This window comes from Tursiops truncatus, chromosome 3 (assembly GCF_011762595.2).
Source record: "Tursiops truncatus isolate mTurTru1 chromosome 3, mTurTru1.mat.Y, whole genome shotgun sequence".
NCBI lineage: Eukaryota > Metazoa > Chordata > Mammalia > Artiodactyla > Delphinidae > Tursiops > Tursiops truncatus.
The window spans coordinates 125,217,902-125,243,528 of NC_047036.1; the positions used below are offsets into that span (position 1 = coordinate 125,217,902).

Here is a 25,627-nt window from a genome sequence, read left to right on the forward strand (position 1 = left end):
TGCCAGAGCCCTGAGCCCAGGCCCCGAGCAGATCTACCCCCCAACACTCAGCTGGGCTGAGCGGGAACTGGTCAGCTCAGGAGGCAACGGCCTGGGGCTGAGACACAGGTGGGCACTTTAGAGGGAAGAAGGAATTTGTGAACAGAAAGACAACACCATCATGTAAAGGTGGTGTCTCTGTGCTTTCTCATCCATTGTTTTGTTTAATCCTCCGAATGTGCCTGGAGTTAGGAGATTGTGCCCATAGTACAGAGGTGACTACTGAGGTTCATTCATTCAGTGATCCCACAGCTCCCCTTTCCTGAGCCCTGAGTCTGCACCAGGCCCTATGCGGGGTGCTGGGGACACCGAACTGAATGACTTACAGCATCTGCCCACATTGCTTAACAGAACAGTCACCTTTGGGCTGGGTCATTGGGCACTGGGGCCCCCTAGTCTTCCAGGGGAGCATCTCCAGCAGAATCCCTTTTCCATATGGTATATGTGAGTTATTGAATATTATTACTAAGAGGAGCCTTAGCAATCAGCCCATTCAGAACACAGACCCTAAAGTCAGACAGCCCCAAGTTCAAATCCTGCCTTGCTCCCTTTTTAGCTGGATAGCTGTGGTCCAATTAACCTCTTGAAGCCTGTTTTCCCATCTGTAAAATGGGAATACAAAAGCTCCCACCTCATGGGGCTGACTGTGAGGATTAATTTGTGTTTTCCCTACCCTTAACTGACACAGGGAGAAACAGGGGCCTGGAGAGGGAAAGAGCTTGGCCAGGGTCACTTGTGAGTTGGGGGTTAAGTCAAGACCCGATGGATCCCTTTCTCCTACCCCCTTCCCCACTTATCCCAATAGAAATCCTCCCCACCTGCCTCACCCCAAGCAGCGCAGAGGCCATGACAGTTGGCCAGTTTGTGCAGGCAACCACAGGGACATGTCCTGGGTCCCACCCTCCACCTTCAGCCCTGCCCAAGCCTCTGAAGCACCAGAGTCCCAGGTGACCAGCGGTGGCCCCCAGCCCTCAGTGACAGTGGATGGTGGGGACACGCAGTGGCAGACTCCCAGCCCAGAGCAGCCTGGCCATATAAGGGAAGGAGCCAGGAAGGTCTCCTGGCTCAGGCCTGGCGAGAAAATCCAGACAGCCACTGTTTATTTTCTCCTTCCCAGCCTCCTGAGAGCTTCCAGACAGAAGACAGAGGTTCCCCCTCAGGCCAAGCGACATTTCCTGAAGACAGTGGGGAACAGGGAGGAAAAACCAGTCCATCATCCGGGAGCAGCACCCCTGGCTGTGGACAGGTAGCACCAGGTAAGATTCTGCCAGGTAAGATTGTGAGGCCACCTGTTCAACTGCCTCCTTTGACAGAAGGGGAAACAGGGCGACAGAGAGAAGCGCTTGTGATAAGGGATCACACCACTTGGGTGTCCCAAGTGGGACCCATCTCCTGACTGGGGACCCAGAGCAAGAAGGAGCCTCTCGTGGGGTAAGTGGAACAGGAGAGCTATGGACCCCCTTCTCAGTGAGACATCATCTGAAGGAGAAAAGCCAGCTCTGTCTGCCTCTCAGCAAGTAGGCAAGACTCAAGGGAAGAGTTCCTGGGGCCAGAGAGCCAGCAGAAGGACACCTTTCCTGCACCTCTGCCCTCCTCCCAGCCCAGCGGCAGAACCTCCTCCTCCAGGAAGCCCTCCCAGTTCCCCCAGGGAGGAGGAACCTAAGCCCTCAGCAGTCCTTTCTGGGCTCTCTCTTATGCCACTTGGGTCTGTCCCCTATTCAACTTGCCAAGGGCAATTTCCTTCCACTGACCAAGCTCCTCCAGGGTAAGGACCACATCAGATTCAGGCCTGTCTCCCCTCGGCACGTAGAAGATGCATTTGGTTTGCTGAACGGACAAGTGAAATGGTTAGATCCTGTCCCCAACCCTGATGAACTGGTAAATTGGTCAGGGGATGAGACATGGAGCATGGAGGTTAAAAATTACGGTCCTGAGGCAGCTGTTCTGATAGGAATCCCAGCTGGGCTCCTAGCTCCATGCCCTTGGAAAATCCCTTTCCCATGGAGCCTTGGGGATGCACGGGGATTAGCACAATTAAAACACTCAAGAAATGACCGTTCTTATTACCATCAGCATCACTATGATTTTTCTAGAGACAAAGGAAACAGAACTAGACAGCCTATAGCCATAGAGGATATAGAGGCAAATACCTTCCCCTGGTCAAAGGTCTCAACCTCTGTCCCTGTGTCAGAGTTTCCCACAGGAGCGTGGGACTGCCTCCCATCCACTTCCTGTTTCTACACCCAGGAGAGCTGCTATCTTTGTGGCAATATTCTGAGCCCAATGGGGTGTGCTGGAAATAGCCACCAATTCCCCTGGTTCAAGCCAGTCTGTGACCCGGGAACCGTCTCCTCCCCTTCCTGGCCCTCCATGTGGTGGTGATAAGGGTCCCCTGACCACTGCATGGCTGCTCTGCAGATTAAATGTGATGGGGCAGTTTTTCAAACAGCAGGCACTCAGATGCCCCCTTTTTAATTTTGGCCACATCTGCCAACAATCAAAATATTTTAAAATTTAAGAAGAGTCATTTTTAATACCTAAATATAAATGGGAAACTAAAATACTGTCCATAATTAGGAGATAATAAAGGTAAGAATAGAGACAGTAAAAATGCAACAGCGTTCTTACTCTCTCCTCTGGTACATAGCTTGCAAGCCCCTGGGCCTGAGGGAGATAAACAGGAGCCAGAAAAGTGTCAGAGACAGGATAGCACCAAACTGAGGCTCTCTCCCCCTGGGAAACAGAAGGACTGGAAGCAAACACAGGGAATAGCCTGAGTCACTGTGTCTTCCAGAGTTAGTGCCCGGGGGCTTCCCTGGTAGCGCAGTGGTTAAGAATCCGCCTGCCAACGCAGGGGACACGGATTCGAGACCTGGTCCGGGAAGATCCCACATGCCGCGGAGCAACTAAGGCTGTGCGCCACAACTACTGAGCCCACATGCCACAGCTACTGAAGCCTGCGCACCTAGAGCCTGTGCTCCGCAACAAGAGAAGCCACCGCAATGAGAAGCCCGCACACCGCAACGAAGAGTAGCCCCCGCTAGCCGCAACTAGAGAAAGCCCGCATGCAGCAACGAAGACCCAGCACAGCCAAAAATAAATAAAAATAAAATAAATAAATGTATTAAAAAAAAACAAGAAACAAAGTTAGTGCTCAGGCCACGTACTCTACAAAATCGCCCGCTCTCTGTGCTGCGTTCGGAAGCCAAAGGTGGTCAGGTGAAAGAGCTTAGGAAACAGTCCGGCACAAAGGAATGCAGGGGTCTGGCCTAATCAGCTTGCTTCCCAGCAGCAAATGATCACTTTTTCGGGACGACCCTCCCTGGCTTCTTACTGAAATCTCCACGTTGGCCAGGGCGAGCGTTTCCTCTCCAAGAGCTAGTGGGAGCCGTCTGAGAGTGGAGTAGACGGGCTGTGGGCCGTTCAGGACCCCCAAGCTGGATCCTGATGTTGGAATCACTCCCCAGCCAAACGCAGTTTGGAAAGAGTTCCTCCATGAGAATTCCATATTAGAGCGAGGCAGCTCTTTGGGTGGGAATACCTGAGGAAGGGGCTGTCCCCCTCAGCAGGCCAGCAGGCCTGACTTGCCCCAAGTGGCAGACCAGAGGAAAACACTCTGCAGATCAGGGCCTGCTTTCAGACTTCTGCCAGAGGCATATGAGACTATTATTGGAAGGAGGCGTGTGTGTTTTCCTGCTCTCTCCCACCCCCGAGCAAAGGCTGCTGGTTCCCTTCACCCTTCAGACATCCGGCACCAAGGCCACCCCAGTGGGCATCAGCAATGCAGGAGGGTCCTCTGGGGGTGCCCTGAGATCTCGGCGGGGCAGAAGAAATAGAGGCGAGGCTCCGCCTGCTCACTCAGAGGTTCCCACCCAAGCCAGGTCTTGAGAGGAAAATGAATTATCTATATGGTCATTCAATCATCCACTAAGTGGCATTCCCTGGGACCCATCATCATGTACAAAGGCCTCCACGAGGCGCAGGGATCCTCGCCATTAACAAATGTGGGTGCTGTCCTCAGGGAACTGGAGATCTAACCCAGTCAGACCCAGATGCAAAGAGCTCTGACACTGGAGAGAATGAGGTTGAAGAATACGATTCAGCCACTCTTACAACGCATATGAGGATCTACCATCACAAGTATGGTAAAGGATTAGAAAGAGAAAGAGGGCAGAAAGAGGGCAGAAGATGTGTGAGGACATGGACCAGGGTGTCCTGACGTCTGAGAAAGTCAGAGAGGGCTTCCCACAAGAAGTAGCCGTTTGGTCTCCTCTTCCACCAGGAGGAGACGGGCAGGGGTGCAAGAGGGAGCAGCATGGTAGCTGGGGGCCCCGAAGTGGTAGGCACAGGGCTCCTCGGAGGAATGGAAAAAGGGGGGCAGAGGCCCAAGAGGAAGTGGCCAGCTGGGCCAGATGGGTCAGGCCTTGTAGCCTTTTGTGAGGGTTTCAGAATTTAGCCAGAGGGCAGTGGGAGAGTTTTTAGCATTTTAAGCCTAGGAGAGATACGGGCATATTTGCATTTTGAGAAATCACTCTAGGAGGATGGCTGGGATGGTTGGTTGGGAAGTCGGTGGGAGTAGAAGCAAGGAGGCCAGGTAGGAAGCTAAGACAAATGTTTGATGGTCTAAAATATAAAGTACCATGAATGTGCCGTTTGGCTGGGGTGCACCAAGCATAAATGTGGGGTATGGGGTCAAAAAGTAGAACATTATGTTGGATGGCTCCATTTACTGAAATGCCTAGATTAGCAGCTCTGTAGAGACAGACCTGCCCGGGGGCTCGGGGTGATGGGAGGTGGGTAGGAGGGGCTAAATGGTAAGAGGGTTCTTTTGGAATGATGAAACGTTCTGAAATCGATTGTGGCAATGGTTACACCACTTTGTGAATGTATTATAAACCACTTCATTGTGCAATTTAAATAGGTGAATTATATTTCAATAAAACTGTTTAAAAAGAAAAGAAAAGGAAGGTTGAGGTTTGGTCCCAGAGGGCTCAAACGCCAGGCTGAGGACAGGAAACACATCTGTGGTAGTTACAGCAGCCTCTGGGGCAATAGCTGGATGGTGGAGCTGAGGCCCCTCTAATGCCCCTTCTCCTGTCTAGGGTGGACTCCCTGCCATCAGCCCCTGGTGCAGAGCAGCGTGGCACCCTGTCTCCCAGCCTGAGGTGCAGTGCTGCATCTCTGGTCAGTTGGGAGTCTGAGATGAAGCACTGTAGCTCGGGAAGGGAGAAGTTGTTCTGCGGCCATTGCCTGGACGTGGTAAGTGGTAGTGGTGCTTGCGGGCACCAGGAAGGACGGGAATGTTTCCACTCTCCGTATGGTCAGCTGAGGAAGTTGCTGGACTCAAGTCCTACCTGTGCCACTATCTGCTTCATGATTCTGGGCAAGGCCTGAATCTTCTGTGCACCCCAGTTTGTCCATCTGTAAAGTGAGGTGTTGGAGCACTCAGTGGTGGCCATTACCCAGCACCCTGACTCTGCTTTCGCTTTCTGAGCCCATGACAGACACTGCTAATCAGTCGAGGCATCCTTTCTTTTTCCTTTTTTTCTTTTCTTTTGTAATTTTGTAAAACTTTTTATCTTATATTGGAGTATAGCTGATTAATAATGTTGTGATAGTTTCAGGTGTACAGCAAAGTGATTCAGTTATACACATACATGTATCTATTCTTTTTCAAATTCTTTTCCCATTTAGGTTGTTACATAATATCGAGCAGAGTTCCCTGTGTTATACAGTAAGTCTTTGTTGGTTATCCATTTTAAATACAGAAGTGTGTACATGTCAATCCCAAACTCCCTAACTATCCCTTCCCCCAACTCTAAGGCATCCTTTCTTGAAGCATTCAGGTACAGCTTCAGAATCCTTCTCAGCACTAAGTTCTGGAGAGCTACTGTTTATGATTCGAAGCTGAAACCCTTCATCATTTGTGAACTGGACAATTCCTAAAAACCCTTTCAGCCTTAAAGACAAAAGTCCTGGGCTTTGAGTCAGGCTCTTCACTCTTTGAGGTGTTGCCTAAGTTAGTCCAGGCATCTCCCAAATATCTGACCCCTCTCAGTGGCTTCAGACAAGCAAGAAACAGCAGAGGAAAATCACTGGGCTAAGCACAATTTTATTTAACCTCCCAACAAGCTTGGGAGGTAAATGTTATTAACCCATTTTCCAGATAAGAAAACCAAGGCTCAGTTAAGCAACTGGCCCAAGGTCACACACTGACTATGTTGAGCTGGGCTTGTAACCTAATCTGTCTGCCTTCAGATCCATGTTCTTACCCACTGCATGTGGTCTTGTCCTTACATCTTGGGTCACTTTTAGCAAAGACAGACCAAGACATTTTCCATTAATCCTGTAGATTTCCTTCCTCTTCTCCTCCCCGCCCCCAGCCACCATAGTTGTATTTATCTCACCTTATCCAGTAGGTCCTATACCATAGCATTTTACAGTTGGGGAAGGCTGAGGTTAAGTGATTTGCTGAGGGTCACCAACAAAGAAGTTGCCAAACAGAGACTGGGAACTGGATCCGCCCAGTTGGTTTAGAGTAAAACCCTCCCTCTGGCTGGAGACTAAGGAATACACATGATCCATGGCAGTCGAAGGGGGGAGTGGGGTGTTACCAGATGGTTTCTGGTTGACAACATGGCCTTTGACTACAGGGAAGGTACTTTCCGGGGCAACTGAAGTTCCAGTCACTACTCTCCCCCCGGAGCAATCATCCACATCCCGCGAGACACAGCAGCCGCCCTGGCTTCTGCAGATGGGGCCGGATGCAGAAGAAAACGCCAGCTGGTCCTTAGGGACATGCCAGAGCCTTGGTGCTGAAGGCCACTCTCTCACCTTGTCCTCACGGTCCAGTTTTCCCAGGAATCCCTTAGATGCTAAGATGGGGATTCCTGGAAATACTGTTCTTGAGGTCATGGTTTAACAGCTGGATGCGTCTCCTTCCCACCCAGAGTTGCCCCTGCAGGGCTTGGGCTCAAGCACGTCATGAGGTCAAGTGGAAGGCCATGCACTAGAGGTAAGAGGGCTTGAGAACTGTGTTCTTGACCTTTAAGTTGCTTTTCTTTCCATTTTGTCCATTTCGTAACATCCTGTGAGGCTGGAATGGGAACTTCACCACTGTCCTGCTCTTGGGAACTTTGTCCAGGCACTCAGTTGAGCAGTGGTTGAACCAGGACACCATAAAGCATGTGTTTCTTTCTGCCTCAACCGCACCCCCACCCCACTTCCCCGCGTGCCAAGCAATAGGGGTCGCACTATCGAATCAGCATTATTGATAAATGAATAAATGTACGTGAATTTATTTTAAAAGTTTGCTAAATCAGTTAGCTAAACTAAAAACAAAAAAAACTATTAAGTTTTAGTTCGATTTGTAATGCAGCCACAGAAAAATTTTTAAATTTTTCATTAAGGTAGAGAAGACAAAAAAGCTCAGAGTGCCCTCTTGTGGTGATGCCTCTCTCAACCTGCTTCAGAAACACTGAGGCTCGCCTCTACACACACACACACACACACACACACACACACACACACACACACACACACACACACACACACACACACACACACACACACACACACACACACACACACACACACACACACACACACACACACACACACACACACACACACACACTGAGATTCCTTTTGCCCCAGTCACTTTTGCGCCACTGACCACGTAAGCCCCATCCATCCTCTCATTACCAATGACCATCACTTACGATTTACTTTAACTCGCATCACCTTCGTCTCAAAGGTCCTGAGGTTCAGAGAGGTCAAGTGACCAGCCCACAGTCACTCACATAGCCTAAGGCAGAGCCAGGATTGATTCCAAGTTCTGTGGCAATTCCTCAGCCAAAAGTAAAAACTGCAAAAATAAAAAATAAAAGTAAGACAATCTGAATAGACAGAGAAAATGCTAGCTGACTGAATCCCAGAGACCTGAAGTGGTCCAGGTGCAACACTAGAACTTTTCACAAACTCTTCCTAGTGCTTTTCATGGAGTTGGTAGAGACAGGAGGTGTCGTGGCCCCAGGAGCCTCGCTTAGGGGTCTGCTTGCCGTGCTCCCAGGGACCAGGTGGCTCCCACACATCTCAGGCTGTCTCTCTAACAGGCCACATTGAAGACATTTATAAAATATGAGATCTCCCTCCCCCTTATCCTCAGAGACTGGAGCTGGACTGACCATGAAGAAATCTGATTTGCTCCTAATGATAATAATAGCTTCCACTCACGAATATTTACAACTTACCGGGCCCTGTGCTAAATGCTTTCACAGGCACTGTCTCATTCAATCCTCACAACAACCCAGTGAGGTAGGTTGTATCACATACTCCGTTTCACAGATGAGGCAGCCAAGGCACAGAGAGGTTAAGACACTTGCCTAAGATCACACAGCTAACAAGTTGTGAGGCTGAGTCAAATCAAGTCTGTGTTTATGCTTATCACCTGCCCTTGCCCCCTCTCTCCCTTTTGGCCTGGCCTGGAAGGTGGGGCTACCTCCTGTGGCTTCCCCTGGGGGAGAAGGTAAAACAAGCCTTCAGTGAGACCCAAGCAGTCCCTCCTGTGCTCTGTGACTATAATAAAATGCTGGACCCTTGGCTTGTGTCCTGTGTCTTCCTGGGAACATGAGGGGAGGTGGAAGGAGGTGATAGCAGGGAGAGAACATAAGCCTGTATTAGTTTACGAGGGCAGCTGTAACAAAGTACCACAGACTGAGTGGCTTAAACAATAGAATGTTATTTTATCATAGTTCTAGAGGCTGGAGGTCTAAGATCAAGGTGTCAGCAGGGTTGGTTTCTTCTGAGGCCATTCTCTTTGTTTTGTAGATGGCTGTGTTCTCCCTGTGTCTTCACTCTGTACATGTCAGTGTCTTAATCTCTTCCTATAAGGACACAAGTCCTATTGGTTAAATTAAAGCCCACGCATATGACCTCATTTAACATTAATTATCTCTTTAAAGACCCTACCTCCAAATACAGTCACAGTCTGAGGTACTGGGGGTTAAGACTTCATCATGAATTTGGGGGGGACACAATTCAGCCCATAATACAGCCTCAGTTGAGGCAACCCTCAACTGAAGGCAGGTGCCTTCACACTGCCAGACACTTCCAGAAGCCGGCTAGATAGCAACCAGGACCCACATCAAGACAGTCAGAAGCCCAAGGAAGATGCCAGGCCGTGTCTGGGAACACCTGCTGTAGAGCGTGGGGAGGGAGAGAGTCCCACGAGGTGAGGTCCCCTAGGGCGGGACCAAGGCACATGCTGAGGAGCACTCAGGGCCTGGCTACGTACGTGGCAGCCTCGCCCCTTCAGTCCTAAAGGTGTGACTGGCCAGGTCGAGGAGGCAAGACAGAGTCTGAAATCACACTTCACACAGGCGTCAGTGTTCAGAGTGAACTCGACATTAGCTGTACCACAGGCATCATGCCCAACACATGGGGACATTTTAATTTCTTTTTTTTTTTTTTTTTTTTTTTTTTTTTTGCGGTACGCGGGCCTCTCACCGCTGCGGCCTCTCCCGTTGCAGAGCACAGGCTCCGGACGCGCAGGCCCAGCGGCCATGGCTCACCGGCCCAGCCGTTCTGTGGCATGTGGGATCTTCCCGGACCGGGGCCACGAACTCGAGTCCCCTGCATCGGCAGGCGGACAGACTCTGAACCACTGCACCACCGGGGAAGCCCCACATGGGGACATTTTAAACACAGTTAGTCTACCTTCGGCACAATCCTCCAACTCTGCTACATTCTGAGGGGAAAAAAAATCAACATCCTGACAAACAACCTTTTACGATTCCCAGAGCCTAAGGCCTCCCCACACCTCTCCTCTGCGCCCCCGAACAAGGCCTGCGCACCTGCCCTGCACTGTGGAGGAGCCCAAGGTCCCACAAGGGCCCGAGACTGCTTAGGAGCCACAGGGACGAGTGCAAGAGGCAGGACGGAGGGCGAGCTCCTCTGGCCAGCGCCCTGCCGTCCACTGCACCCCACGCCCCAATGACACACCCCGTTCTTGTTCAGCTTTGGAACAGTTCCCGGCCAGACATTGGGGCCTCCTCGAAACTCACAGGCCTTGTGCTACTGAGGTCCTTCTAGAACTCTCCCTCACACCCCTGGGGAATTATTGCGGACTCCCACAGGTGGGTTCGACACTGTGGTTTGAGATTCCCAGGAGTGGAGGGGTGCACAGGAATAACAGCAAATGTCCAGCAAAGGGGGTGTCCTTTTTTTTTTTTTTTTTTTGCGGTACGCGGGCCTCTCATTGCTGTGGACTCTCCCGTTGCGGAGCACAGGCTCCAGACGCGCAGGCCCAGCGGCCATGGCTCAGGGGCCCAGCCGCTCCGCGGCATGTGGGATCCTCCCGGACCGGGGCACGAACCCGAGTCCCCTGCATCGGCAGGCGGACTCTCAACCACTAACGCCACCAGGGGAAGCCCCGGGGGTGTCCTCTTTATTTACCTCTGCCAGCCTTTACTGGGTGCCTGTGTGCACCTGGTGCTGGGGACACGGCAGTGAACGAGACAACCAGAGAACTCTACCTTGTGAGGATGATTCGCTCACACACGTAGGTGTGAGATCCTGCACTCCTCTTCCAGAATTTCAGTGTTGAGGCCGTTTCTGAACACAGCTGTAAAGTAGTAACACTTTCAAATACATCCCTACATGCCAGGCATGCCGTGGGCCTCTGTCCTGTGGGCAGAAGGAATTGGCACCCCCTCACAACTCTGGTGACAGATTCCCCAGGTCGAAACCCAGGCTCTTCCAGCAGTGACCGTCTGCACTTCCTTTTACTGACAGGGCGTCCTGCACCAGGTGCCTCCTGTGGGAGTGTCCAAGGAGGCAGCGTGACGCAGACAGGAAGGAGGTGGTGCCCTCTTGTGGCCTAACCTGGAAGGACAGGCTATCTTGAAGGACTTGTCAGGGGTAAGGGGGGATTGTTATCAGTGCCCATTATCTAACACATTTGCATAGACTTTTGCATCTCAAAATGCACTTTTCATCCCATGACTTCATTTGATCCTTGGGGTTTTTTAATTAATTAATGAATCTATTTATTTATTTTTAGTTGCGTTTGATCTTCGTTGCTGCGCGCAGGCTCTCTCCAGTTGCGGCGAGCGGGGGCCACTCCTCTCTGTGGTGTGCGGGCCTCTCTTGCTGCGGAGCACGGTCTCCAGGTGCGCGGGCTTCAGCAGTTGTGGCACACGGGCCTAGCTGCTCCAGGGGATGTGGGATCCTCCCGGACCAGGGCTCGAACCCATGTCCCCTGTATCGGCAGGCGGACTCTTTACCACTGAGCCACCAGGGAAGTCCTTGATCCTTGTTTTGAGATACCTCTTGTCATCGTAGTTTTACAGAAACCCAGTGAGGTTTAAACAATACTAATTCTAATAATAATAACACCTATGATTTATTGATCCCTTACTCTGTGGCTGGCACTGTGAATTTACTTTGTACATATTATCTCATTCGTGAGATTCAGATAGAGAACAAAGTATTAGACACGTGTCCAGGGCCCCAAGACTGCTAAGCAGCTACATGAGGAAGCAAGCACCAGCCCCGCACTCAGGCCAACAATCTCTCCCACGAGCTGGAAAAGAGAAGTGTCCAATCTGGTCCTCCAGCTCCTGGAAGATTCCCAGTTGCCTTGGGCTGGGAAGAAGCCCTGGGAGACTTCATCCAGCAGGACTGACGCTGCTACAGATCCCAACGTGCTGGAGATACCATCTCCTGCTTCCAGGTGTGCTCTGAGGGAACTGGCACCCTTGGATCAGTAGAGAGATTCTATTTCCTGCTTCAAGGGGAGAATTTCCCCAGGCTCCTGAGAGCTGCCTCTCTCAAAGCGGACAGCAGCAAGGGCACCCCAATATTGCTACAGGATGTGGTCCAATGATCCAGACAAAGGAGGTGAAAGGGGTTGCTGTGATCCTGAAAGAAAGAGCTCCCTCCCTGAGGGAGCTAGAGGGAGGCCGGGAGGAAGACGGTCTGGCCTGTGGGGGATTGCACATCTCCAGCAGTCCGGCGGGCCTGGCCAGCAGCCTGTGCAAGCCAATCTCATTGCTGTAAAAGGGCAGTGGCCAGAAGAGGGGACTCAGGCCTGTCCCTGCATTTCAGACCTAGGCAGCCCCTCTCCAGGTCATGGAAGCAGGCAAAGTAGAAACCAACCAAGCAGGGACGGAATAGGTCCAGATTTGCTCCTTTTTCTTGAAATATGGGGATGGAACCCAAGTGGCCTCAGTCTGGGGACAGTCAGGGGCATGTCAGTTGCACTCCAATCTGTGGGAAGCTGGAAGGAACCACAGCTCCACTAATTTAGAGACTGTCCCCTCTGACCCAGGCCATCTACCACTCCAACATCCCAAAACAGTGTGTTTCCTTGGCCTGCTCATCCCAGAACAATTTCTGACAGAGGGGCATACACAGCAGCTTGCATAACTCCAGTGACAGGGACCTCACCACTTCACCCGCCAGCCTATGTCCTTGATCACCTTGGATTGTTAGGAGGCCCTTCTCTTGTTGGAGTGAAAGCTCTGTCATTTTCCCTAGTTCCTTTGCTGCCCACAGAGATTTATGAACGGTGGCCCTGGCTTCCTTCCCCTCCTCCAGGCTAGACATGCCTGGGGCTCCCAGTGGGCCTCTGAGACTGAATTTAAGCTTGTTTCCCTGCCTGCACAATCAAGACCCCTTCTTTGGGGCCAGGACCTCCTCTGAGAGCCTTATAAAATCAGTCAACCATCTCTGTGAAAATGGCGCACGTCCACACAAAATGTTACATACTACACTAGAGGGTTCATAGGCCCTTTCTTTAGTGCATGTCACAGTTTCTAGAAAGTGGCTGGCCTTTAGTACTAATTTATATATTCGACAAATGTTTACAGAGGGCCTACCATGTGCCAAGTGATGTTTCTGGTACCCAGAATGGAAGGGTAAATAAAACAAATCCTAGCTCCAAGAATTTACAGTCTGGAGCAGGAGAGAGACACCAACGAATCAGCCACCACATCATTAACTTTATATTGTGATAAATTCAAGGAAGATAATGAAAGAGAGTACAATGAGAAGTGGCAGGCTTTGGAGAGCTATTTTAAATTGGGAGGTCGGAGGGCCTCTGGAGGGGGTTGACATCTGAGTAGAGATCTGATGACAGGAAGACAGTGTGGACTGAAGAGTCGGGGGTGGGGGTGGGGGTGGGGGGTCAGGCAGGACCAAGGATGGCTGTCAAGACTCTGAGGCAGAAGGAGACCAGGGAGGCTAACGCCTGGAGTGGAGGAGGGGATATGAGACAGGGTTGAAGGGCACAGGGCCAGGCCGAGTGGGGAGTCTAGGTCTCATCTAAGTGCAGTGAGTGACACAGTCAGGTATATGTTTCAAAAGATCACTCAAAGTGGAGAGTGGAAGCAAAGTGTATTCCCCTTTCACGTTTCCTTATATCTGCATAAAGAAACCCTGGAAAAATATAGAAGAACTTAATAAGTGTGGTTACCTAGAAAAGCAAGACTTCTTAATATTTACATATTATATTGTTTTGACATTTGAATGACCTGTATATTTACCTGTATTACTTTCTCGTGGCTGCCATAACAAATTATGACAAACTGGGTGAACTAAAACAATCGAAATGTATGATCTCATAGTTCTAGAAGCCAGACATCTGCAATCAGGGTTTTGGCAGGGCCAGGTTTGCTCTAAAGATCCTGGGGGAGTTTGTTCCTTGCCTCTTCCATCTTCTGGTGGCTCTGAGCATTCTTTGGCTTGTAGCTACATCACTCTCTGCTCTGCATTGCCTCCTTCTCTTCTGTCTGACAAATCTCCTCTGTGTGTCTCTTGTAAGGGCATTTACCATTGAATCAGGGCCCACCTGAACGATCCAGGATAATCTCTTCATCTCAGGATCCTTAACTTGGTCACGTCTGCAAAGATCCTTTTTCCAAATGAGGTCGCAGTTACAGATTCCAGGAATTCGTGTGTGGACATGTCTTTTGATGCGCCACCATTCAACCCATCACAATAGCTGTCCAATAAGATCAAAGTAAACTTTAAAACTTGGTTCTAGCTCTGGGGTGACAGAGGGACTGCAGGGTGACAGATGGAAGAGAGGAGGGAGGTGAAGGGAGGTGGGTATGTGTGGGAGCAAAGGTCCACTGGGCTCCAGAGGGATCGGATGCAGGATGGAGGGAACATCATAAGGCATCCCCCACCACTCCTGGGTCTGGCTTGAGCAAATGGGCAGGCTTTGGTGCCTTCACTGAGGCTGGGAAGATCAGAGGACAAGGGGGCTCCAGGGAGGTGGGAAGTGAGACTGGGAGGGAGAAGTAGTAGACATTTCAAGGTAGAAGTTACCATGAAGGAAGCTGGATATATATGTGGTGAGGCCTGCAAAAACCTTTAAGGGAACGGAAGCCTCAGGCTCAGGCTACAGAAAACCTATCACCTCCCTCGTTTTGAAAGCTCAGTACCTACTGATGCAAGGCCAGGCTGCAGCCACGTCACAGAAGTGGCTGTGACTCAGTTTGGGAAATCTAGGTTTTTACCACGCTACACTTATGCAACCAAGTCTTTGAATCTAAATACAAGACTTCTCGTCTCCAGTGTAAATTTCCGTGTCTCTATGATGAATCTTTCCAAATAATTCTGCCTCCAAACCAAATAGGACAGTATGCATGGTATGATCCCAGTTTCATAGGGGAGAAAATGACTCTCTTCAGGTATGTCTATAACAATAGCTAATCTTCCCTGAGGTATTATGCTGACCACTGCATGCTTTATTTCATTTAATTCTCTTCATCACAGTTTGAAGTAGATGTTATCATTATTCCCATCTTACAGAGAAAGATAATGAGGCTCAGAGAAATTAAGTAAATCTTGCTCACAGCCACCCAAGTAGTAACTGTTAGGACTGGGACTTGCACCCTAGCAGTCTTGGCTTTTGTGTCTATAATCATTACTGCCCCTCCTCATTCGTGCCCTCTTATGGATATACATGCACATTAAAAAGTTCAAGGAGGGCTTCCCTGATGGCTCAGTGGTTGAGAGTCCGCCTGCCGATGCAGGGGACACGGGTTCATGCCCCGGTCCAGGAAGATCCCACATGCCGCGGAGCGGCTGGGCCCGTGAGCCATGGCCGCTGAGCCTGCGCGTCCGGAGACTGTGCTCCGCAACGGGAGAGGCCACAACAGTGAGAGGCCTGCGTACCGCAAAAAAAAAAAAAAAAAAATGTTCAAGGAGATACCTACAAAGCTGTTAATAGTGGCGGGTTCTGAGAGGGGTGTGGGAAGGAGTACACATTCTCTACTGCTGCCTTACTTTTAATTATCTTCAAGGAACAATGCTTTTTTAATTTAAAAATATGTATTTATCAAAAGAAAAGTCTGAAAGAACATACAACAAAATGTCAACAGCACAGGACTTCCCTGGTGGCACAATGGTTAAGAATCCACCTGCCAATGCAGGGGACACAGGTTCGATCCCTGGTCCAGGAAGATCCCACATGACGCAGAGCAACTAAGCCCGTGTGTCACAACTACTGACCCCGCATGCCACAACTACTGACCCTGCATGCCACAACTACTGAAGCCTGCATGCCTAGAGCCCGTGCTCCGCAACAAGAGAAGCCACCGCAATGAGAAGCCCACACACCGCAACAAAGAGTAGCTCTCACTCCCCACAACTAGAGAAAACCCGCACACAGCAACGAAGACCCAATGCAGCCAAAAATAAATAAATAAAAATGTCAACAGCAGTTACACCTGGGGAGCATGAGTAGGAAAACTATCTTCTACACCATGTAGTTTGGTGTTGTTTGAACTTTATACAATGGGCATATACTGCTTTTGTAAGCAGAAAAAAGTAATTAAGACTTTAAAAAAAGAAGGATAGAGAGAAGGAGAGTGACTCAGCAGCTCTTCTGGGATTCCCAGCAGCTCCTGACAGAGGTCCCGCCCACCTTCACGAGCCCCTTTTCTATTTCTCCCCCTCCATCCCCTTTGCACATCCTAACCAGAAAAACCTGTGCCTCGGCAGCATCTGTCCTGCCTCTCCCTCCTCCCAGCCTCTAAACTAGGCCACTGCTGATCCTGAATCCACAGGGCAACAATATCCCCTCATCCTCCATTAGCAGCTTTGTAGTTTATGAAATGCCTTCCCATGCCAGCTCACGTTTAATCCTCCCAAAGACACTGTGAAGTGGATATTCTCATGCCCATTGTACAGATGTGGAAGCTGAGGCTCAGCGAAGCTAAGCTCATTGCCCAGGGTCATATAGAGTCTGGGATTGTGCCTGGACCCAGATTCCCAGGCCAGGCCTCTCCAGTGCTGCATGAATTCAAGCTCATGTCAGGAACTTGAGTTTCAGGACCTAAAATCAACCTGTTCAATCTTGTTTAGACCTATGACAGAGCAGCAGTTCTCCTGTTCCCTACCAAACCATCCCGGCAGCCTCCCTGGTATACTCAACCACTGCCAGGAACCTGAGACTCACCAGAGCCTTGCCCTGCACTGCCCAGGCCCTGGGGCTGAGCCTGAAGAGAGGGCAGAATGGAAGAGCCTTTGGGACCAGACAGAGGAGCGTGGGAAAAAGGGGCAGACAGCCAGCATGCTTACAAGGCAGGAGTAGACAAACCCAACCGTCTAGGACAGCAGGTCATGGGCTTGGGTGGAATCCTGGATATAACTTTGATCAAATCACTTAGTGTCTCTGGGCCTCAGTTCTCTCATCTGGAATATGGCATTATAATAGCATCACCTTAGAAAGCAGCTCTGGGGCTTCCCTGGTGGCGCAGTGGTTGAGAGTCCGCCTGCCGATGTAGGGGACGCAGGTTCGTGCCCCAGTCCGGGAAGATCCCACATGCCGAAGAACGGCTGGGCCTGTGACCCATGGCTGCTGGGCCTGCGTGTCTGGAGCCTGTGCTCTGCAACGAGAGAGGCCACGACAGTGAGAGGCCTGCGGAACGCAAAAAAAAAAAAAAAAGAAAGCAGTTCTGAGAACAACATGAGGAATCCTTGCCATGCGTTCACCGCAATGCCTGGACATAATACATGCTGACTGAATGCTTCTTATTGTTACGAAGTGAGTTGGTTTGCCCCAACCAGTTTAGTTTCTTTTGGTGAACACGTACTGAGAGCCGACGCTGTGCCAGGCCCTGGGCTAAGCACGAGGGACATAGAAATAAAGTAGATGCAGCTCCTGCTCACCTAGTTCGCAGGGGGAGCCAGCCCAAAGGGAAGCTGACCCTTCCTGTGGGCTTGCAGTGTGAAGGAACAATGGCTGGGACGGCGGTAGGCAGGATGGTGTGGGGCCTTGAATGCCGGACTAATCGGTCTGAGAACTTCTCTTGTCCGCCTGGGAACCACTGCAGGTCTCAGAGCAGGAGAGCAGCCAACCCAGTCATCTCACTTAGAAATGGAACCTTAGTCTCTACGGCTCCACAGGGCTTCTGAGCCATCACTGAGTCAGGCACGACGTGGGGGGGGGGGGGGGATGACACAGGAGGGAGGGGCACAGAGGCCTATCCTTAGGGTGGGGACCATCTGGGTTCGAGTGACGGTGGCAGGTGCGCTAGGTGAGGCCGCCCAGAGAGGTCAGGGAGGGGTTCAGTCCTGGAGAAAGTAGTAGGGGAGGAATCTATTTAGACTCCAGCAAAGGCAGAGTTAATGGGTCTATTTGGGGGCTGATCCCTGGGTTGCTATCTCAGGTGGTTTGGTACCTCTCTTTCTGCTTTTCCGTGCTTTCCCTTTTCCTACACTGAGTCACTAGAAGAGACGGGGTTGAGCTATCTCTGTTTGGGAGCCCTGGGATGGGAACCAGGTGATTCTGTCTCCCCAGAGGGGCACACCCCCCGGGGCAGCTGGAGAGAGCAAACAGTCCTCCTGGGGGAGCTCCAGGGTCTGGTGGGAGAGGCTTGGACATGTGGAGTGGCCTTCCACAACTCAGGCCCCTCAGAATCTTCCTCTGTCCGGAGGGTGATGATGCCATGGCAGAGGCAGTGGGAGCGGTGGAAGCACCTGGGGTTCCCCCACATATCCTCAGGCTCCCGGGCGTGCCTCTGTGTCAGCGTCATCACCCGCCGGGTCGTGGGCCAGCTCAGCACAATCGTGCAGGACCAGCCTGGGTGCCTAGAAGAGGCAGGTCGGGTTCCGGCTCCTCGCAGCCCACCTCCCCAGTCTGGCCCAGTTGCCCCAATCTGGGGACAGACTACTTCTAGTGGGGCAGCCCAGTCAGCTGAGAAAGTCAGGCTTATGCTGAGCAGGAAAAGGGAGGACTCGCCCGCCTCCCCCCGCCCCCAATCCATGAAGCTGTGGCAGAGCAAGCCCTGGGCACTTGGCAGACTCAGTATGCGTCCTGCGTGCGCAACCAGCCCACTGGGTTCGCCTCTATGGGCCTCAGTTTCCCCTTCCACTACTGAGCCAATGCATACATTCATTTTCTCTTCCTGGGGCATCTACCGAGGGTCAGACCTGCAATATGCATCGAAGAGACAATGAACCCAGAACCTAGGCCTTGGGGAGCATCCAGCCCGGCCCCGCTGCGCACCGTGTGGCAGCAAAGCTGTGGGGAAGCTGCTCTGCTTGGGGTGCGGGTGCAGGGCTGGCTTCCCTCTGCGCCCGCCGATGACAGATGCCCAGCAGAGGGCGGCAGAGAGCGGGATCCCATCTCGAGGGAGCCGCGACCTTGGCAGTCAGCGAAGGTGGAGGCCTGGAGATTTTCAGCTTCACTGCTGTCAGAAATAAGTTTCACAAGGGCCTCCGGCACATCGGCGTTCTCTCGGACCCGGGCCCCGGGGCGGCTGACACCTCATCACTCTCCTGTCCCCGGAGGAGCCGCCCCAGGGCAGCCTTGGGACTGGGGCGGGGCGGTGCAGGGTCGAGGTGGGAATACCAGCGGGGTAAGGAGGAAGGCACGAGGGCGGAGAAAGGTGGGGGAGGGCCCCCGTGCAGGGATCGTCGGTCGGGGCGGGGTCACAGGTCAGAGGGCGGGGGCTGGTCCTAGGAGCAGTGTGCACCCAGCACCTTCTTTGACTAGGTTTTCTAAAGATCGTGCTGGTGCTGTGAGGGGGTCGACTTAACCCGCACACACTCAGACACACACTCCCGTTCTCCTTCCATCGGCATGCTCTCAACACACACTAACACACATTTCCACCCAGATCACACCCGACTCATGCACACAAACACGTTCATATCACATCAACACACACATTTCATGATCACACTTACACTTTCATACAAACACACCTACACACATGAATGCACATCCACTGTCACCCAACTCGCACACTTACACTCTCACACTTGTGTACACACATAACTCACATACATATATACTCTCAAGCACACGCAAGCACACACCCATTTTTTTCACACAACTCTTACAAGTACTCACATACACAACTTGTGTATATATTCAGTCACACACACTCACATTTCTATCTATTCATACACTCACACACACTCACACATTGACACACCTAAGGGCCTCTCCCTAGAAAAGCTGGTAGAGCCAGGGGGCAGTCTACCAGCTCTGGTCCCTCACACTGGGTTCCAGAGATAATCCCAGCTCTCAGGCATCTGTGACCCACTGCCTTCCGCCCACTTTCAAAAAGGATTTGAGGGACTTCTCTGGTGGCACAGTGGTTAAGAATCCGCCTGCCAATGCAGGGGACACGGGTTTGCTCCCTGGTCCGGGAAGATCCCACATGCCACAGAGCAACTAAGCCCATGCACCACAACTACTGAGCCCGTGTGCCACAACTACTGAAGCCCACGCGCATAAAGCCCATGCTCCACAACAAGAGAAGCCACCGCAATGAAGAGTAGCCTCTGCACGCCACAGCTAGAGAAAGCCTGCATGCAGCAACAAAGACCCAACGCAGCCAAAAAAAAAAAAAAAAAGATTTGAGATGATTTAGAAGGTTAAATCCCAAATAAAACAGGATAATGAAAAAGAAAAATAAGACAGCAGAAGCATTGAAAGCCTAACCCTTGTTTCTCCAGGCCTGGGGACTTCTAAATTTGTAAAGACCCAGTGGTCTGTGATTTCAGAGCCCCAGGCCCAGCCCTGCCTCTTTTGGATCATCCCTCTGCACTTGCCCTTGTGGGCCTCTCTCTGCCCCCCGCTTGTCCCTCAGGGTCTGTGAAAGGGCTTACTCCCTGCCAGCATGTCCGACCCTGTCTGGAGTAGCTGAGTGAGCCCCCCTGCCACTCCCCAAAGGTGGCTGGGCTGAAGGACCTTTGAATGACTACCTGCCAAACAGTGTTTCCCATCAACCATCAGTCAGCCTCTTGAGCTAAACCTTGGCTTTGGCCTCTCTCTCCCGCAAGGTGAGTTCCCAGCCACTAAGGACCTCCCCAGTGCTGAAGCAGAGTTCCTCTCCTCATTGTTCTAGAGTCTCAATCCTCAGCCTGCACTCATCTGACCCTTAATCCCAACCTTTCCCACCACGATTTCTCAATAAAGCCCTCATTCAAACAAAACGCCCAGTGACACATCCTGGTATTCCAAAGCTGCTCAAGTGGACATTTCAGTCAGCTATCTCTGTGTAACAAACCAACTCAAAATTTAGTGGCTTAGGGACTTCCTTGGTGGTCCAGCGGTTAAGACTCCACCCTCCCAATGCAGGGGTCCAGGGTTCAATCCCTGGTCAAGGAGCTAGGTCCCACATGCTGCAACTAAGAGTTCACGTGCTGCAGTGAAACGATCCCACGTGCCACAACTAAGACCTGGTGCAGCCAAATAAATAAATAATAAATATTTAAAAAACCCAAAACTTGGTGGCTTAAAATGGCAATTTGAGGGAATTCCCTGGCAGTCTAGTGGTTAGGACTCTACACTTCCACTGCAGGGGGCATGGGTTCGATCCCTGGTCAGGGAATTAAGATCCTGCATGCTGCATGGCCAAAAAACAAACAAACAAAACAGCAATTTGTTATTTCTCATGGTCCTGTGGATTGGCTGGGCTCATCTGGGTGGTTCTTCTGCTCTATATTTTGTTGGCTGGGACTACTCAGGCTGCTGCATCCAACTGGACTGCCTTCAGGCATGGCTGGATCCAGAGGCTCAAGTAACATCATCAAGAATGTATCATATTTTCCATTCTCTGCTCTGCTTGGCTGGGTCTAAATGTCCAAGATGGCTTCCCTCACATTTTTAATGCCTCCACTGTGTTAACTAGAACATCTGGGGGCTGCCTAGGCCTCCTCTCTCACATGGTCTCTCCAGCAGGGGAGCGAGACTTCTTTATATGACAGCTCAGGGACTGAGAGCAAAAGCAAACCTGCCAGGCTTCTTAAGAGCTAAGCCTGGAACTAGCACAGCATCACTGAAACCACATTCTATTGGTCAAAGCAAGTCATAAAACAAACCAAAATTCATGGTTTAAGGGGAGAAAAAATGGATTTCACTACCCAGTGGGAAGAGTGGCACATGTGCACAGGGATGAGAGGAATCACTGGCAACCAATTTTGCAGGCACTCTGCCACAGTGGGCCTGCCCATTAAGCTCCCAACACGCCTCCTGTGAAAGAAGCTGTGCAGCAGGTAAATGAAGCATCTTCGAGAACTTAACATTCTTAATCACAAAATTCTTATCTCCACTTCCAGGAAGACTTGCACTTTGGTTAGTGTGTGATTGGGGACTATTTCATTTGTAAGTGATGGGAACCGAGCTCAAACTGGCTTAAGCAAAAAAAAAAAAAAAAAGGAGAGAGAGAGAGAGAACAGGGACTTCCCTGGTGGTCCAGTGGGTAAGACTCCGAGCTCCCGATGCAGGGGGCCTGGGTTTGATCCCTGGTCAGGGAACTAGGTCCTGCATGCATGCTGCAACTAAGAGTCCGCACGCCACAACTAAGACCTGGCGCAACCAAAATACATATATAAATAAATATTTTTTTTAAGAAGAGAGAACATATTGACTCATACTGGGAAATTTAGGGAAATACTGGGAAATTCAGAGATGGACTGGCTTCAGAGGCTCAATTAACGTCATCAGGAATGTTTTAAACTTTCCATTCCCTGCTCTGCGGTCCTCTGTGTTGGCCTCATTCCGTCATTCTCAAGCAAGCTCTTTCTACAAGGTGCAAAGATGGCCACCAGCAACTTCAGGTTTGCATCTTATCAGCTTAACACCCCCCAATGGAAAACACGTGCTTCTCCCACTCCTCAATAATTTTGGTAAAAATCTCAGGGGAATCATATAACTGGCCCAGAGTAAATCATAATCCAATCCGGGAAAACATCACTGGGACTTCAATTAGCCAGGACTTCATATTATGCCCACCCGCTGGAGGAAAAGAAAAGGTAGAATAAGCCCCAGCAGAACCACGTGGACTGAAAGCTGGGGTGGGGAATTGGGGTGGGGTGTTCCCCAAAGAAAAGCAAGTGATGTTACCAAAAGTAGGAGGAGTCATCATAATGCTAAGACGGCAAACACAACTGAGAGCCACTGTGTTATCTGATGTGTTACAGAGAAAGAAAATCATGTGAGTCCAGCTGGAGATAAGCATTTTCCTGATTCTGAATTCCAGAATGGATCCCTTCACACAGGGAGTTAAATCTAGTGCATTTCCTGACATAGTGGACAACAGCTTTACCTCCATTTTGGCATAGATATGGAAATATCCTTCAAGCATGCATTTCGTAAAGTGCCTACCTTTGAAAGCCAAGGACAGAACATTTCTTTGCCCCAAGGAAAGGCAATTTTGTAGGCTGCTGAGCTCATGGGTTTCTGGTGAGAGGCTTCCAAATATCGAGATGGCACTCAGCATAGAGAACAGAGAGGCAGTACCCTCTCTAATATAGCATTTCTGTGAGCCTTCCCTGTCTTCCCTTAGCAGTCTCAGCCTGTCCTATTCCACTCAGATACCTACTTTGGGTCAAAAGCAAGGGCCCGGACCTTGGCTACAGTGATAGAGCGTCCAGAATCACAATCTCACAGACTTTTATTACTGAAGGATGTCAGAAACATCATGCTGATTGCTCCTCAACCTTGATTCTCTCCTTCCACAGATGGACTTATTAGCTGGAACCATGGCTACCAGAATAAAGACTACATTTCCCATCCTCTCTTGCCACTAGGTGTGCCATTTGACTAAGTTCTGGCCAATGAGATGTGGCAGCTTCTAAAAGTCTTCCTCTGTCCTTTCCATCTTTGTCTCTTCACCTTTCGGACTCTTGTTTCCTGGAATGTGGGTATGATGGCCACCATTTTGTACCAAAAGGACGAGGGCCACACCATAGGGAAGGTGGATGTGAACCAGAAGGATTAGGTAGAAGAGCCACCATGCCAGCCCTGGACCACCCATCTTTATACTTGATACTTTTATGAGAGAGAGATATAAGCATGCATATTGTGTAAGCCACTGTTTTGAACTTCCGTTTCCTGTAGTCGAATCAGTTCCTAATTGATGACATTATCTCTTCCAATTTTTCCATATCCTTTACCACCACTCACAAATACCATCTTCCATCCAAGGCTTGAATCCTCTCCAAACCATTGCTTAAAGGATAAGTACAGGGCTTCCCCGGTGGCGCAGTGGTTGAGAGTCCGCCTGCCGATGCAGGGGACACGGGTTCGTGCTCCGGTCCAGGAAGATCCCACATGCCACGGAGCGGCTGGGCCCGTGAGCCATGGCCGCTGAGCCTGCGCGTCCGGAACCTGTGCTCCGCGACGGGAAGAGGCCACAACAGTGAGAGGCCCGCGTACCGCAAAAAAAAAAAAAAAAAATAGGATAAGTACAGCTCACACAATTACTACCTCTCGAGGTCATTTCATCCTTGGAACTGAATTGTTAGAAACGTGTTAGGAAATTCTTCCTCATCTTCATTCATTCCATCTGCATACAGCTAATTCTCTCCCTCAGGAGCGTCAACCAGAGCCCCATAGGAAAAGAGGCCCAATGTCCACAGCTCCCCCGTACATGGGTGAAGCTTCAGGTGTGCAAGGAGCTTTTGATTCTGCGATGCAGTTATTATATATCAGTGCAGCTTGAGACATTTGGAATATGTGATAAGAATTCCTCACATTTGCATAGCAGCTTACACACTTCCTCCCACACTCTCATTTTATTACTGTTATTAGTAATAATATTAGTAATAATAATAATAATGTTCCCTTTACAGAAATTTAAAGGAATATATAAAATGTAGTGTGAAAACCCAAACTAAAAAAAAGAACAGAAGAATAAAGAAAAACAGAGGAGTGGATTACAAAATATAATCAGACCAATAGTTATAAATCATATATGCACAGAGCATAACTAGATACTTTGCTGCCATTTATTGAGTACTTATTTTTCATAAGGCCTTGAAATAAGCAGGGGGCGCTATGTAATTAAATCCTCATGCGTATCTTGCAAGGTAGACATTTTGACTAATTTGCAGGTGATGACAAAGAGCCTCGGGGAGGTTAAGGGTCCTTTCTAAGGTCCCAGGGGCTCTAATGGTAAAGTTAGCTCCTTGACCTGCATGTCCCCTACCCCAGTCTTTCCTCCTCACTCCTTCAGAGAGACCGGCCCTGCAGCCTGGAATGCTCTTTCCTGCCCCTTTCTTGATGACACTGGCACCGTCTCCCCGCCCTCCCCCCATCTCAGCTTCAATGTCACCTCCCGGGCAAGGACTTCTCTGACCTCCCCATCCCCCCACCCCTGCCATCCCTCCCCTCTCTGATAGTTCCTTCATAAGAAGTCGTCTTCTTCTCAGCACGATTAGACGTTTGTTCAGTGCCTGTCTCCCTCTCTGAGGCTGGGGATGGCATCTGTCTTGTTTGCTGCTGGATCGTCAGCGCCTAGAACAGAGTCTGGCACATTCAGGTGCTGAAACCTTGGTGAATGAACGACAGCCCGTGCTCACAGCCACCAGATCACCCTATGCTTTCCCAGGACTTCTCTCAGAGGCCCTGACTCCTGGGCCTGAAGGGTCCCTCACACCTTACCTCATTCCATCCCTGCATAATAGAAAAGGGAAACTGAGGCCGGAGAGGGAAAGGCACTTGTCAGGGCCCCATAGTGGTTAGACACACAGCTGAGCGAGGGGCACGTCCTGGTTCCAGGCCGAGGGCCGGGCACCAGTGGGTGGTCCCGACCGGGCCAGCTTTCTCTCTGTGGAGGGATAAAGTGAGGCAGGACAGCCCTGAAACGTGGCTGGTGGGAGGTGCTGCCTAGAACAATGTGGCCATCCTGGGGAGGAGGTGGAGAGCCTGCTGGCCTGGCTGGGAAGGAATCCAGCAGGGGCCTTGCTCGGTTTCCTCCCAGCACAGGGGGAAGTAAACACATTCCTCAGTCATGCAGGCATCTCCCGGCTCCAGCAGGTCCCTGGCCAGTGGTCTGTTGCCCTATGGAGGGCAGGCCTGGAGAAGGGGCACGACTCAGCCAGGGTCAGACCAGTGTGTGGTGGCTGGTACCCTTTGCCAAACTGCCTCCTGCCCCAGCGCACAAAGGTGAGAAGAGCATAGTGTCCCTGTCCCCACCCCAGTCCTGCAGAAGCCCAGGGACAGCTGGGCTAGCTCCCAGCCAGGCCGAGCCTCTCTGAGGATCAGCCTCTGGTCCCCACCACCAGCCAGGACAGCGAGGAGGACACTGGGGACGCTTGACAAGGCAGGCATGGC

General features: G+C 50.8%; 1 protein-coding gene and 1 pseudogene across 5 annotated transcripts in view; one reads left to right on the plus strand and one right to left on the minus strand.

The window, feature by feature from the left end:
- LOC109548223 (uncharacterized) overlaps nucleotides 1-7,624 on the plus strand; it is a 32,706-nt pseudogene extending 25,082 nt beyond the window's left edge.
- The window catches only part of IL17B (interleukin 17B), a 67,619-nt gene extending 53,734 nt beyond the window's left edge, over nucleotides 1-13,885 (minus strand). Inside the window, exons 1-2 of one of the 5 annotated variants that reach the window (XM_073801871.1) lie at nucleotides 13,587-13,885; nucleotides 7,761-7,906 (exon numbers count right to left, since the gene is read on the minus strand). The gene's annotated coding sequence lies outside the window, so the exon portion shown is untranslated. Of the gene's footprint in view, nucleotides 1-7,760; nucleotides 9,788-10,494; nucleotides 10,928-13,586 lie in introns of those variants that run through there. The other 4 variants (XM_019924690.3, XM_073801869.1, XM_073801870.1 and 1 more) reach the window with 4 other exon arrangements.
- Nucleotides 13,886-25,627: the final 11,742 nt, after the last annotated feature.